The sequence below is a fragment of the Rhipicephalus sanguineus genome, chromosome 4 (assembly GCF_013339695.2).
Source record: "Rhipicephalus sanguineus isolate Rsan-2018 chromosome 4, BIME_Rsan_1.4, whole genome shotgun sequence".
Taxonomy (NCBI): domain Eukaryota; kingdom Metazoa; phylum Arthropoda; class Arachnida; order Ixodida; family Ixodidae; genus Rhipicephalus; species Rhipicephalus sanguineus.
In genome coordinates this window covers 176,834,384-176,845,679 of record NC_051179.1, presented here as the reverse complement: position 1 = coordinate 176,845,679, position 11,296 = coordinate 176,834,384, and positions in this window count along the sequence as shown.

Here is an 11,296-nt window from a genome sequence, read left to right as displayed (position 1 = left end):
GGGGTCCACCCTGGAGAGCTGCATCAGAGACGAGGTCGTGTCTTCTTGTCGGAAGTCGTCGAAGCCATCCTGAAAGAGTGCAACGTTGTTCACCGGAAAACTACTGCTTACCACCCGCAGACGAATGGCCTCACCGAACGCTTTAAACCGCACGCTCGGCGACATGCTCTCGATGTACGTCGCCGCCGATCACACCAATTGGGATGCCATTCTGCCCTTCGTCACCTACGCCTATAATACCGCCCCTCAGAGCACTACTGGTTTCTCCCCCTTTTCTTATTGTACGGCAGACACCCGTCGCACACAATCGACACAATCCTTCCATACAAGCCGGATCCGTCTGAGTGTGCGCCTATTTCTGCCACTGCCAGACTTGCTGAGGAGTGTCGGGAGCTTGCCAAGACGTTTACTACGCATGAACAAGAGCGGCAAAAGAGCATTCGCGGTGACACCACCACTTCTGCGCCCACGTTCCGCCCTGGAGCACTCGTATGGCTCTCAGTCCCTACCACTGCACCTGGCCTCTCTTCCAAACTGCTGCCCAGGTACGACGGCCCCTACCGTGTCGTCGAACGCACATCCCCGGTCAACTACCTGATCGAGCCCATTGAACCATCTTCGGACATGCGCCGTCGAGGGCGCGACATTGTCAACGTGGAGCGCCTGAAGCCCTATCATGACCCGCTCATAGTGACAAGCAGTTAGGTCGCCAGGCGGCTCCCTTTTTCGTACCGGGGTAATTGTAGCGAAGCGTTGGAAGTCTGTAAGGGTCGCCCTCTCGAGCGCTTTCTAGTGGGTCGTCCCCTTCGGCTCTTCTCTGACAGCACGCTCCTCGCGCTCAGAGTCCGCGCTCTGTCTTGACTGTCGCCGTTGTGCTTCGTCGACTAGTGCCGTCAATAAACGCCTTTATAAGATAGATAGATAGATAGATAGATAGATAGATAGATAGATAGCTAGATAGATAGATAGTAGTAGATAGATAGATAGATAGATAGATAGATAGATTAGATAGATAGATAGATAGATAGATATAGATAGAGAGTAGATAGATAGATAGATAGATAGATAGATAGATAGATAGATAGATAGATAGATAGATAGATAGATAGATAGATAGATAGAAACGGCCAAAGTGCCTGAGGTTCGCTAAGAAATGCTTCTCATTTAATAACATCATGATACAGTTGAAACCCGCAATAACGAAATCGGCGGGGAAAGCACAAAATTTCGCTCTTGCGGGAATTTCGTTGGCGCGAGAATGCGGCAGAAGACATGGCATTTACAAAAAACACACTTTATTTCCAAACGTCACTAAGTTTGATTTGGCGGGCCTTACCATGCAGCAATTTCATGCCTCTCAATTGGGAATCTCGTTTGCCACGGCACAAATTTCGGCCCACGCACTGGTCAGTGATGGCGGCACTGCGCTGTCACCAGTACCGTCATCAAGTGCGCCTACACTCTAAATATTTTCACGCGTAGAAGGCGTGAAACGCGCCCCTCGGCCTCCTAAAATTCGTTTTATGTACCACGTGACTCAAAATACGCGTTGTTTTCCTCCACCCAAGCGTGACGCCGGTCGAGGACACGCACATTCGCTGTATTTTACGCGTGATGCAGGATTCTACGCGTGAGAACCGGAAAGCTCACGCTGAGGAAAAGTTTGCGACGTCGATCGCGCTTCTCCTCATCACGCGTATATATATCCTGATACAATCGCCAAGACAGCCGTGCGACGTCGCCGTTACTCGCCTCTGATTTGCTGCTGCGATTTGCGCCTGCTTTCATTTATTTTTGTTTTTCACGCGAATGCCTTGAAAGGGGGCGCTTGCTTCGATATATGCTTTTGGCGGGAAAACGGGGTTAGAGTCGTTGGAGTCATTGACTTAGCAAGCTCTTTGTGCATCGTCTCTGCCTGCCCTTCGAGTGTGTACTGTGCGGAGGGTTCGCTTTGTGGTGTTGAAAAGTGGTGAAGTCATGAATAACTTGACATCGATTGACCTGCGTGGTGTGCCGCGCGGTAGATGCAAGAACACCGAATGCGACTGCCTGGAGTTCTCGCGCGACACGGCGCCACTCACTGCGAACTCTGCTATTCCGGCCGGATGGTGTTCATACTGCGGGCACTCGCCTGCCATTCACGGCCGCTTGGAATACCTGGGTAAGCAAATATTTTGAAATGTGTTTGCTCATTATATATTTTACAACTATTTTCGCAACAGTGACGTTTCTTCCTATTGACCTCTGAACTTGACATTAGTATCAGGCCAAGTTCTCTGTGTACAGTATGACGGACAGAAACGCGAAAATTTAGGGCTATGTAATTCACGTACTTTCATTTTGAACATCTCCATTTCGTGTCATAGCGGCGTAGTTTTGGCTCGAACACTTACATCAGAGCCAACATTAACTTTAGATGCCGGATTCGTAGCGACGTGACGTGGTTATCTTGAGTAATTGCTCATGAAAGTATTTGTAGTAAAGAAAGTGATGTCGCATTCAGTCCGAGAGTTTCTGTTTCACTCGGGTCGTGCGATCGACCGGGAAGGATGACAAGAAAGAAGGAAGGAGTGTTGCTCTCGGTGCCGTGGCTGTGAGCCGTTTCTCCTTCACCGTCGGGTATCCACCGGTCCCCGCGTCTAGCGCTCGTTAGCTTTGGCCATAGCTTTGGCTTGTCGGCGCCAAATTTCGTGGCCGCGTCGCGGTTTGCGGTGGTGGCCATTTTCGGGCCAGGAGGCGGAACGCCGGTAAAGGGGCCGCCTGGCGCCTCGTGCGGTGAATAAACAGCGCCTGCTTCCTCCGTCCTCCGCAGAGCGCCTCGAAAATGACCAAAAATATATTGTATGCCGTAAATTCATGTAGTCGATGCGTACATTACGAAGCGTTAAAATTGTGTCATATGCTGCAAAACAAGCGCGTTAAGGCCACAGTAAAATTGTGTGTTTTTGCTGCACATCAAGGCTGAAGTTCGCTTTTTTTATGTGAGGTCGCAACCGCTGAGTCCATAAGTATTATTTGAAGCCGCTATTACCAAGAGTCCGCTCTGGTTACAGGCGAACTATTTATGCCGCAAGCTAGCCTTTTATAGTAAGATACGATTGCGTCACCTTCAGGAATTTGAGGCTACTGGGTGAAGTCGCACTTGTGTGCAATTAATAGGGAGTTTTCGAATAGTGGCCCCACACGTTCGGGGCCCCAAGGCCTCTTGCGTGGGCTCGCTTTGGGTCAAGCAGGAGTTATAAAGTTTTCGAATAGGGTCCGCGGCGATTTGGGCACTCCCCCTATTCTAGGTCACTGTGGTCTTGGCCGAGAGCCGTCGCTTCGAAGTGAGTGCCGTCATGTTTGTTTGACGCAAAGCTTTTGGGGCAGGCTTTGGGGCTCCCGCTAAATTGGCGAAATAGCGTGCCCAACGCAAAACCCGAAGCTGTTTCGGTCTCGCGCATGCGCAGCGGCCTTGGCGTTATTTCTTTGGGGCCCCTATTCGAAAACTCCCTAATATTTGCGTTACCGTAAGGTAGCATACACAGTTTACCTTACGGTCCACTACGTGGAGCCAGTGCCTCGGCAGTCGGTAATGCTAGCTGTCGCGGCAGCAAGAATGGAGCTCTATTGCAGTAATGTTGTGATCTTATAGCAAAATTATACGGAATTACAGAAAAGCTGTTTTTGTAAGCGCCTCAGGTAGAGCATACGTGTCAAAACAGTCAATTCGAGCTTGCACCTTTTACTACAGTAAAAGGTGCAAGCTCGAATTGACTCGAAAGCCCAAAATTGTCGCGAGTACAAAAAATGCAGTGCTTCGTATGGTACTCAGTGGTGTAACTAATAGCTGATATTTTGAATGCTGTTTCTGAAATTCGCAGTGAAATGTGGTCAGTATACGATCCCCAGGTTAACGGTTTTCTTTCTAATGGATGAATATGTCTGAGATACCACGCTGAGTGCACGTGTTCACAGTCGAGTTGAGTTCTACTTCCACAAACACTATAATTGCGGAAGAGTGCTTAGCTTACCCGGCTGCCAACCGACAATACAGCGGTTCGATTCCCACCGCGGGCACAAATCTTTTTTTTCCTGCAGCTGTTCCTCTCTATGGACGAACGGTTGCACCACAATGTTCCTTCTTTGGGGCTTACAGTTGCGTCATACGGGATGTCAAACATACGGTTAACCTCTCTGCATTTAGTCTCGAGAATGACTAACGGTTCTGCCAACGCAGTTCGTTTGTCAAGGGAACAACTTTTGATTGAAAAGCTCGCAAGATCTTTTGGAGTGTACGGGGTTCAGAAAGAGGCACTCGTCTTACTTCCGCAATTATATTTATCGCTGTGAAATTTATATTTGTTGATCTGTGCAGACAATATATGACGAAGGACATTCTGAAAGCGGAATAGATGCACCCCGCGTGAAGGCACTTTTAAAAGCATCCTTTATCCTGAGGACCACGTCACCAGTGGCGGTATTACCGGCTTATCTCCTAAACGAAGAACTGGTAAGACAGTCCTGTACCTTCTTATGTCCCTCATTATTTCTTCAGATTGCCATATTTCAGAAGATTTTATTGGCGCCCAGTGTAATCTGGAGCACTCACGTTTTTTTTTTTTTCATTCGTGCTCAAACAGATTGCCGGTGTACGAACTATACTTGACTTTACGACCTCAAAACTCATTTGTACTGTTCTTGCTGACCCCCAATGCCACTATAATTAAATCAACAAATAGCCACGAAGTTTTGCTGATTGTGCGCTGTATTCTGTGTTCATGAAGTTTAACTCCACGTTTTCTCTTTCAGCTTGCCTTTGAAAGTGAACTGATATTTTTAAGCACTATGGAGGAGAATGTCAAAAGCCTCAGCAAAATTCTGCCTGCAGTGGCGACAGTGTCATCCTTAGTGGACCCATCGTACACAGAGGTGGATGCGTACCTGAGGCCAAGGCTCGCGAAAATGGCCCTAATTTCAGAGGTGAGTAAAATAGTTTTTTAAGAGCCAAAGTTCCAGAAGCAATTCATAACGTCATCATTCTTCTGACACTATACTCAGTTTTCAGCAGTGTATCAGAAGATTTAACGCCGCAGTCGCAATGTAAGCTTTGTCGACAAAATCATTTTCATGAATTTGTAGTTCTGTACCAAGTGAAATTGGACAACGGTTCATTCCATCAGGTACCAATTTAATTTCTCCTTTTTATCTTTGCCAGGTTTCACCCGTAGACATAATTGGCCCGTGCATTGTGTGGGGCGACGTGAAGGAGCTTGTATGCGGCAAAGAGCCCAGCGAAACCATGAAGCTACAGCCGAACACGTCGCTGGAAAAAGCACTGGTGCTTTGTTTGTGAGTGTACTACGTCAAGGACCTTGCGTATCCGGCTGCTTTTGGCCAGTTGCTTGGCTTCGTTCAAGCAGTCGTTAAACGTGCCGGCATCGACGAAATTCCATGGGCGGAGAAAAGGCTACGGTATTTGTTCACGAAACTACACTTCGTTTGAGTTAAGTACACATCAAAGTTTATGTGCTGCTTAAAGAGACATCCAAAATTCATCTAGCGCCTATTTTACAGTTCCTGTGTGTTTTTTTCTTGGATTGCTCTTCCATAAAAAGAAGCGTTTTTGTAAGTTATGGTCAATAAAAGTTTTACTCAAATTTAAATTCTTGTAAATATTTCGTTCTACTTAACCCCTTATCTTTGATTCAAAATGTAAAGTGTCAGAGCACTCCGCGCAAAATTCCTCACTCAAATTTCTGGACTACCGTATATATAAGTAATCGCCTCGAAAGAATGCATGCACATCAGAGGCTTAATTGTAGGATTCGCCAGATGCACCTGTGGAAGATGCTTTATGAAAGTGTGAGACAATCGAGAACGCCTTCATTCTGCTAACACTACTAAATTCTGAACGGTGTATAACGAAGATCTAACGCCGCAATCGCGGCGTGAGGCTTGTCGATCCGTGACGGGAGGCCTTCCTAATGCTTAGTTAAGAGAGGATTTTTACTTACTTGATGCGGGATTCTCCTGCTCTATAAAATGTGTTTCTGACTGTCAGAAAGTGTTTAAAAATAAATTTGAGAGAAGATAATATTTGTTGTGCTGTATTTGTTGATGCTTGGCGGCTCTTTGGCGGGTATATATGCTGGTTGCCCGGCATTAAATGGCTAATTACAAAAATCAAGTTTCAATTTTCATATTGGGCACGGGAACATTCTATTGGTTCTGCAGAACACGAGCTTGCTAGCTGCACCGTAAATACAGACCGCACTGCCGATGTTGAGCTGTGCGTATATATGTACCGTTGGGTACAACATGGAAAGAGTAGCCAGTGAAATAATGAAAGCTTGTCTCTTATTTCTAGCCTACTCTCTGTACTATAAACCGATATCCATATTTATGTTTCAGCCAGCAAGCTCATTTTACCCTCTCGCAGTGTCGCGTTCTACAGTTTGCACATGTGCAAGATGAAAAGGAAAAATTAATTTTTGCAATGCGCTAATTAATGCCGGGCATCAGTATGTATACTCTTCAAGAAGCCGCCAAGCCCATACAGCACAACAAATATTATCTTCTTTCAGCTTTCTTTTTCGATGATTTCTGACAGTCAGAAAGGCATTTCAAGGAGCGGGAGAACGCCGCATTAAGTAAGTAAAACTCCTCTCTAACACCTTCTCTAAGCGTTAAAAAGGTTGGCAGTCACGGTTGGCAAGCGTGGTGCGCTTAGCGTGAAAGCGCACCACGCTTAGTACAAGCGTGCAAAAAATCGCCCCCACTCACGCTTCGCAAGCGTTATGCATCCCGCAAGTCACGCTCAGGAAGCGTGATTTTTTCAGCGTGAAAGCACACCACGCATAGAACAAGCGTGCAAAAACACGCCCCCCTCTCACGCTTGCTACGCGTGAAAATATTTAGAGTGTACAGGCGAATCTTCTTCCGGCTCCGCTGGATCAGCGCGGATAAGCGCAGAATCGTGGACAGCGAGTTGCACGCGACGCCGAATTCTTCGGCGATGTCCATTTTTTTCCTGCCCTTTTACACCTCACTGATGATTGCAGCCTTATCTTCCAGGGTGATGAACTTCCGCTTTTTCGTTGGAGGCGGCATCTTCGCAGGTAGCGAAATCGGAAGAAGCAATCGCAACACACAATTCACGCTGCACCAAGCGACCAAGCAAACACTCCACAAATGGCTCCACACACGCGATGGTGTGCGCACAAAGCCGACAAATCCAAGCACAGAGCCAAGCCAACGAATGAAACTCCATGAGGAATGTGGATTTGGCTACGTAGTCCGCGATAACGAGCAGGTGTTTCGGCAAGCCATCATCATCTTCATTGTCGCCAGCTTTATGTTCCTTGTAAACAGTGATGGTGGCTGCCTCTCAAGTGCGCTGTAGCGATAGTTTTGCACAATTTAAGTGTAGCATGAATGCATTTCAGCAGTTTTCGAGTGGAGTTAATCTTGCCAGAGTAGAATATTTTGCGCACTCATGTTTCAAAAATTTCGTTAATGAAGGACTGCGGTATGAATACCTTTCGTGGTCGGGAGTAATGAAATGCATTGACTCCTATGGGCGTTCGCCGGTGCTCCGAAAATATTTCGTTGCGGTGAGAATTTCGTTCCTTCGGGATTTCGTTATCGCGGGTTTCGACTGTAGCGAAAGTGAGGCGATATCTAGCGGGCCGCGACTGAAATGGCTCGTCTTAGTCACGCCTGCATTAACGCGCTGTCCGTTCACCTGTAAGAAACTAGATTATCTCTTTTACCGGCATCATACGAGCACTTTTCATAGCTATCAGAGTCAATCTCGATCTAATTTCTTGATCGCGATCAACGGTCATCGTTATTACTATACGGTACAAACTAATCGGGATCAAGTTTGGCAGGGGCGTAGCCAGAAATTTTTTTCGGGGGGGGGGGGGGTTCAACCATACTTTATGTATGTTCGTGCGTGCATTTGTATGTGTGCGTGCCTATATACGCAAGCAAAATTGAAAAATTTCGGGGGGGGGGGGTTTGAACCCCCCTAACCCCCCCCTTGGCTACGCCCCTGAAGTTTGGCGCAAACGTAATTCAAATCGCAAGCTCGGAGCCAGATGTCGATGAGTATATCGCGATGGTCTCGAACCCGATCGCTATTGAAGTGACCGTGTAGCAACACCTGATGTGGCTCGAGCCTAATCCAGATCGGCCCTGATCGCGATAAAAGGTGATTACGGCGATTACTGATTACGGCGTTGATTATACTGGTTACGGCGTTGTCTCCTATATGACGATTAACCTGATGAGTGCCTATGCATTCACATGATGAGGGGAACTCCGGTGCATGTTCGACCATATTGAGATAATGCCGTTTTCAAATAGTATTAACAATCCTGTAACAGCAAGGGTGGCTCATTTTGCTGAGAGACAATTTAATAATTTTAAATAAGCAATAAACGATGAGTCGAGCTATTTTTCAACGCGAGATTTAGAACTTGCTCAGTGGTCTTGTCGCGTAATTAATACCCGAGCCCTAGACCAAGCATTCTATCTCTTTATTCCACTGCTCGTGTCTACGTCTTTTTTCTTCTCTTTGTTGTTCTGCTTGTTGCCGCGCGGCCGCAATCGTCCTCAACATACTCCCAAGGGGCCAAGGCGATCACGAGGCAGTTGAATCTCTCTGACTTGCCTCTAGAATGTATAACTTTTGAACGGGTCGTTTTATGGTGTGTGCATTTAGGCGTGCGTGCAGCGTCCATCGTTTGCCCCTTAGCTTGCGCTCCAAGAGTTGTAGCCTTCGAGGTGACGACAGCAGCGGGTTCCACACTATCTGTGACCTTGCGAACGCTGGTATTAACCGAAACCTCATTCGTCTGGTCGTGATGGGAACGAGCTCCCAGTGGCTGCGGGTCTCTTTGAGCGGCAGTCTTCTTCGCGCGGACACTCCAATCTCGCTCGCGATGCGATTCGCGTTGCCGCTTTGGCGCCACGCGTCAGCTCCCTGGACTCGCTAGCGATTCTGACGGCGACGCGGTGCGAATTCTCTGCTGCGACGTTCCGTGAACACACCCTGCTGGACGACGTCGCCATCATCGTCTCCCTGCCCGAATCTCCCGAAGGGTGTCTTCTTCCTCGATCGGTCTCGCTGTCGCTCGAGCCAGACCTGGAGTAGAAACTTCGCGACTCCCAACAGCCTCTGCGGTCGTTAGAATTGCGTGCGCCTTGAGACGTGCGCGTCCTCCAGTTCTCTTTTCAGGCGCCCGGTTGCGTCGGCGGTGTGACCGACCAGCCACGCTGCCTCCACTGAGGTCTGCCCTGTTGAGTACGATCCGGCAGAGAATGCGGTCCATCGACGGCGTCGTCTCGGCAATCGCCGTACCGCGTGTTGTCGTAGTCCCGCGAAGACGTGTCGTTGTTGCCGTGGAAGGGCGGCCGGACTCCGAAGCCTCTGCGAGGACCCCGAGCTCCGTCGAAACCACCACCGCTTCCTCCTTGAAGAACGCGCGGATATCTTGGTGGTCTTGCCGTCTGAAGGGCGCAGCCTCTGAAGAAAGGCCGCCGTTGTGACGGTGGGCCGCCGCGGTCGCACTGCGGAGATGAACTTCTTTCGCGTTCCGTGATGCCCTGAACAGTCCAGCCGAACTTGGTTTCCACGGCCGTCAGGTTGCTGGTTAAATGATCAACCTTTCCAGTCGCGACCTTCCAGTAGACGTCGGAACCAAGTAATACGCTTACTTCCTGTGGGTGCCATGTGTCGGGATGAAAGTTGTCTGCGGCATCATAGTTCTTGTCGCACAAAAGCTGCAAAATATCAGTGCTGAGCGGCGGGCTTGTAACTGCACACACTTCGGGGACCTCCAAGGCCTCCGCGGTTACCGCTATGTCCCTACGTTGGCCTCGTAAAGTCAAAGCTACCTGTCGACTGCGCATTACGTCGCGGGGCTTCGAGTGGCCGCACGTCACCAAGGAAAGTTCTTCGGTTCCGATAACCGGGCATCTGAGGTCCTTTGAGACATCCGCTCGGATGAATGTGCGCTGGCTACCGCTGTCAAGAAGAATGCGCACGAGACGCTTTTGGGACCCGCACTCGATCCAGACTCGTCCTGTTTGGAGAAGAACGGCGTTGATTCCGCTCAGGGCGCTTGGGGCCCATGTCACTGACGGCGTGTTCGTGCCTCGCCCGGCGATGCGAGGCTCGTCTTGGTTCACTGTCGTTGCGTTTGCACGAGTTGGGGCTGCCGGCGTGAACAATTCACAGAGGATCGTGAGATGTCGTCGGTTGCACTTACTACAGATGATGCTGCGCGCACGCCGGCAAAAACGCGCCATGTGGTTTTGCAAGCCGCAACGGTAGCAGCAACGAGCAGTGCGCAACCGAGCCCGTTTTTCCTAAGCTGAGAGTTGAACGTTGCAGTCCGCGATGGTGTGCTGACAACTGCTGCATAAGGGGCACACCTCTACAGATTCGGCAGCAAGTGCGGACGCTGTAGGCAAATGTCCCATCGGTGCTGACGGAGATTCGACATCTTCTTCGGGCAGTAACCGCAAGAAAGCAGACGGTGTTCGTCCTGGCCTGCCTTCCTCTCGAACCTCAATTTGTATGCGCAGGAAGCTTAGCATTTCTGCATCGTGACGAGCTCTTTCTTCGGGGGTCGCTATACCGGACATATCCTGCGCGGCTTCTTTGGACTTCTGCCGGTAGAGGATCGCGAGGTCGTCAGGCAGGCAAGTCATTAGGACGCGGTTGAGGACCACGTTGTACTGGTCGGGTGAGACGCCCAAACCGGTCAGTGCCGAGACGCGAAATTGTACCTTGTCGTAGAGTAGGCGAAGTTTGTCGACATCTGCCGAAGACTTGACTGGTGGTAAGGCGAGCAGGTGGTCGATGTGCTCGTTGATGAGCAAGTCGCGTCGACCAAATCGCTCCGTCAAGGTCCTGATGGCGATCGCATAATTGTCCTCCGTGAGTCTAATACCTTCGATGGCTCTCTTCGCGACGCCACTCAAATACGAGAGGAGGTACTTAAACTTCTCAATCGGCAGAAGGTCTTCATTACGGTGGATCGTGGCACTGAAGTGGTCCCAGAAGGTCTGCCAGTCGCGAAGTGCGCCGGAAAATGTAGGTATCTGAAGTTTCGGCAGGACCACTGCGCGATGACGCGGCACGGTTGCTGGGCCGGGTGTCCCCTCTGTTACACGAGGTGCAGCGTCAGTGACCTCGGTATGCGCTGAGCTGCCGGCCCCAGCGACGTCGGCGTTCGGTAACGTAGCCTCGGGCCTTGAAGTCCTCGTTGCCGTCGCTGTGTTGGCGTGTTCGCGCAGGAAG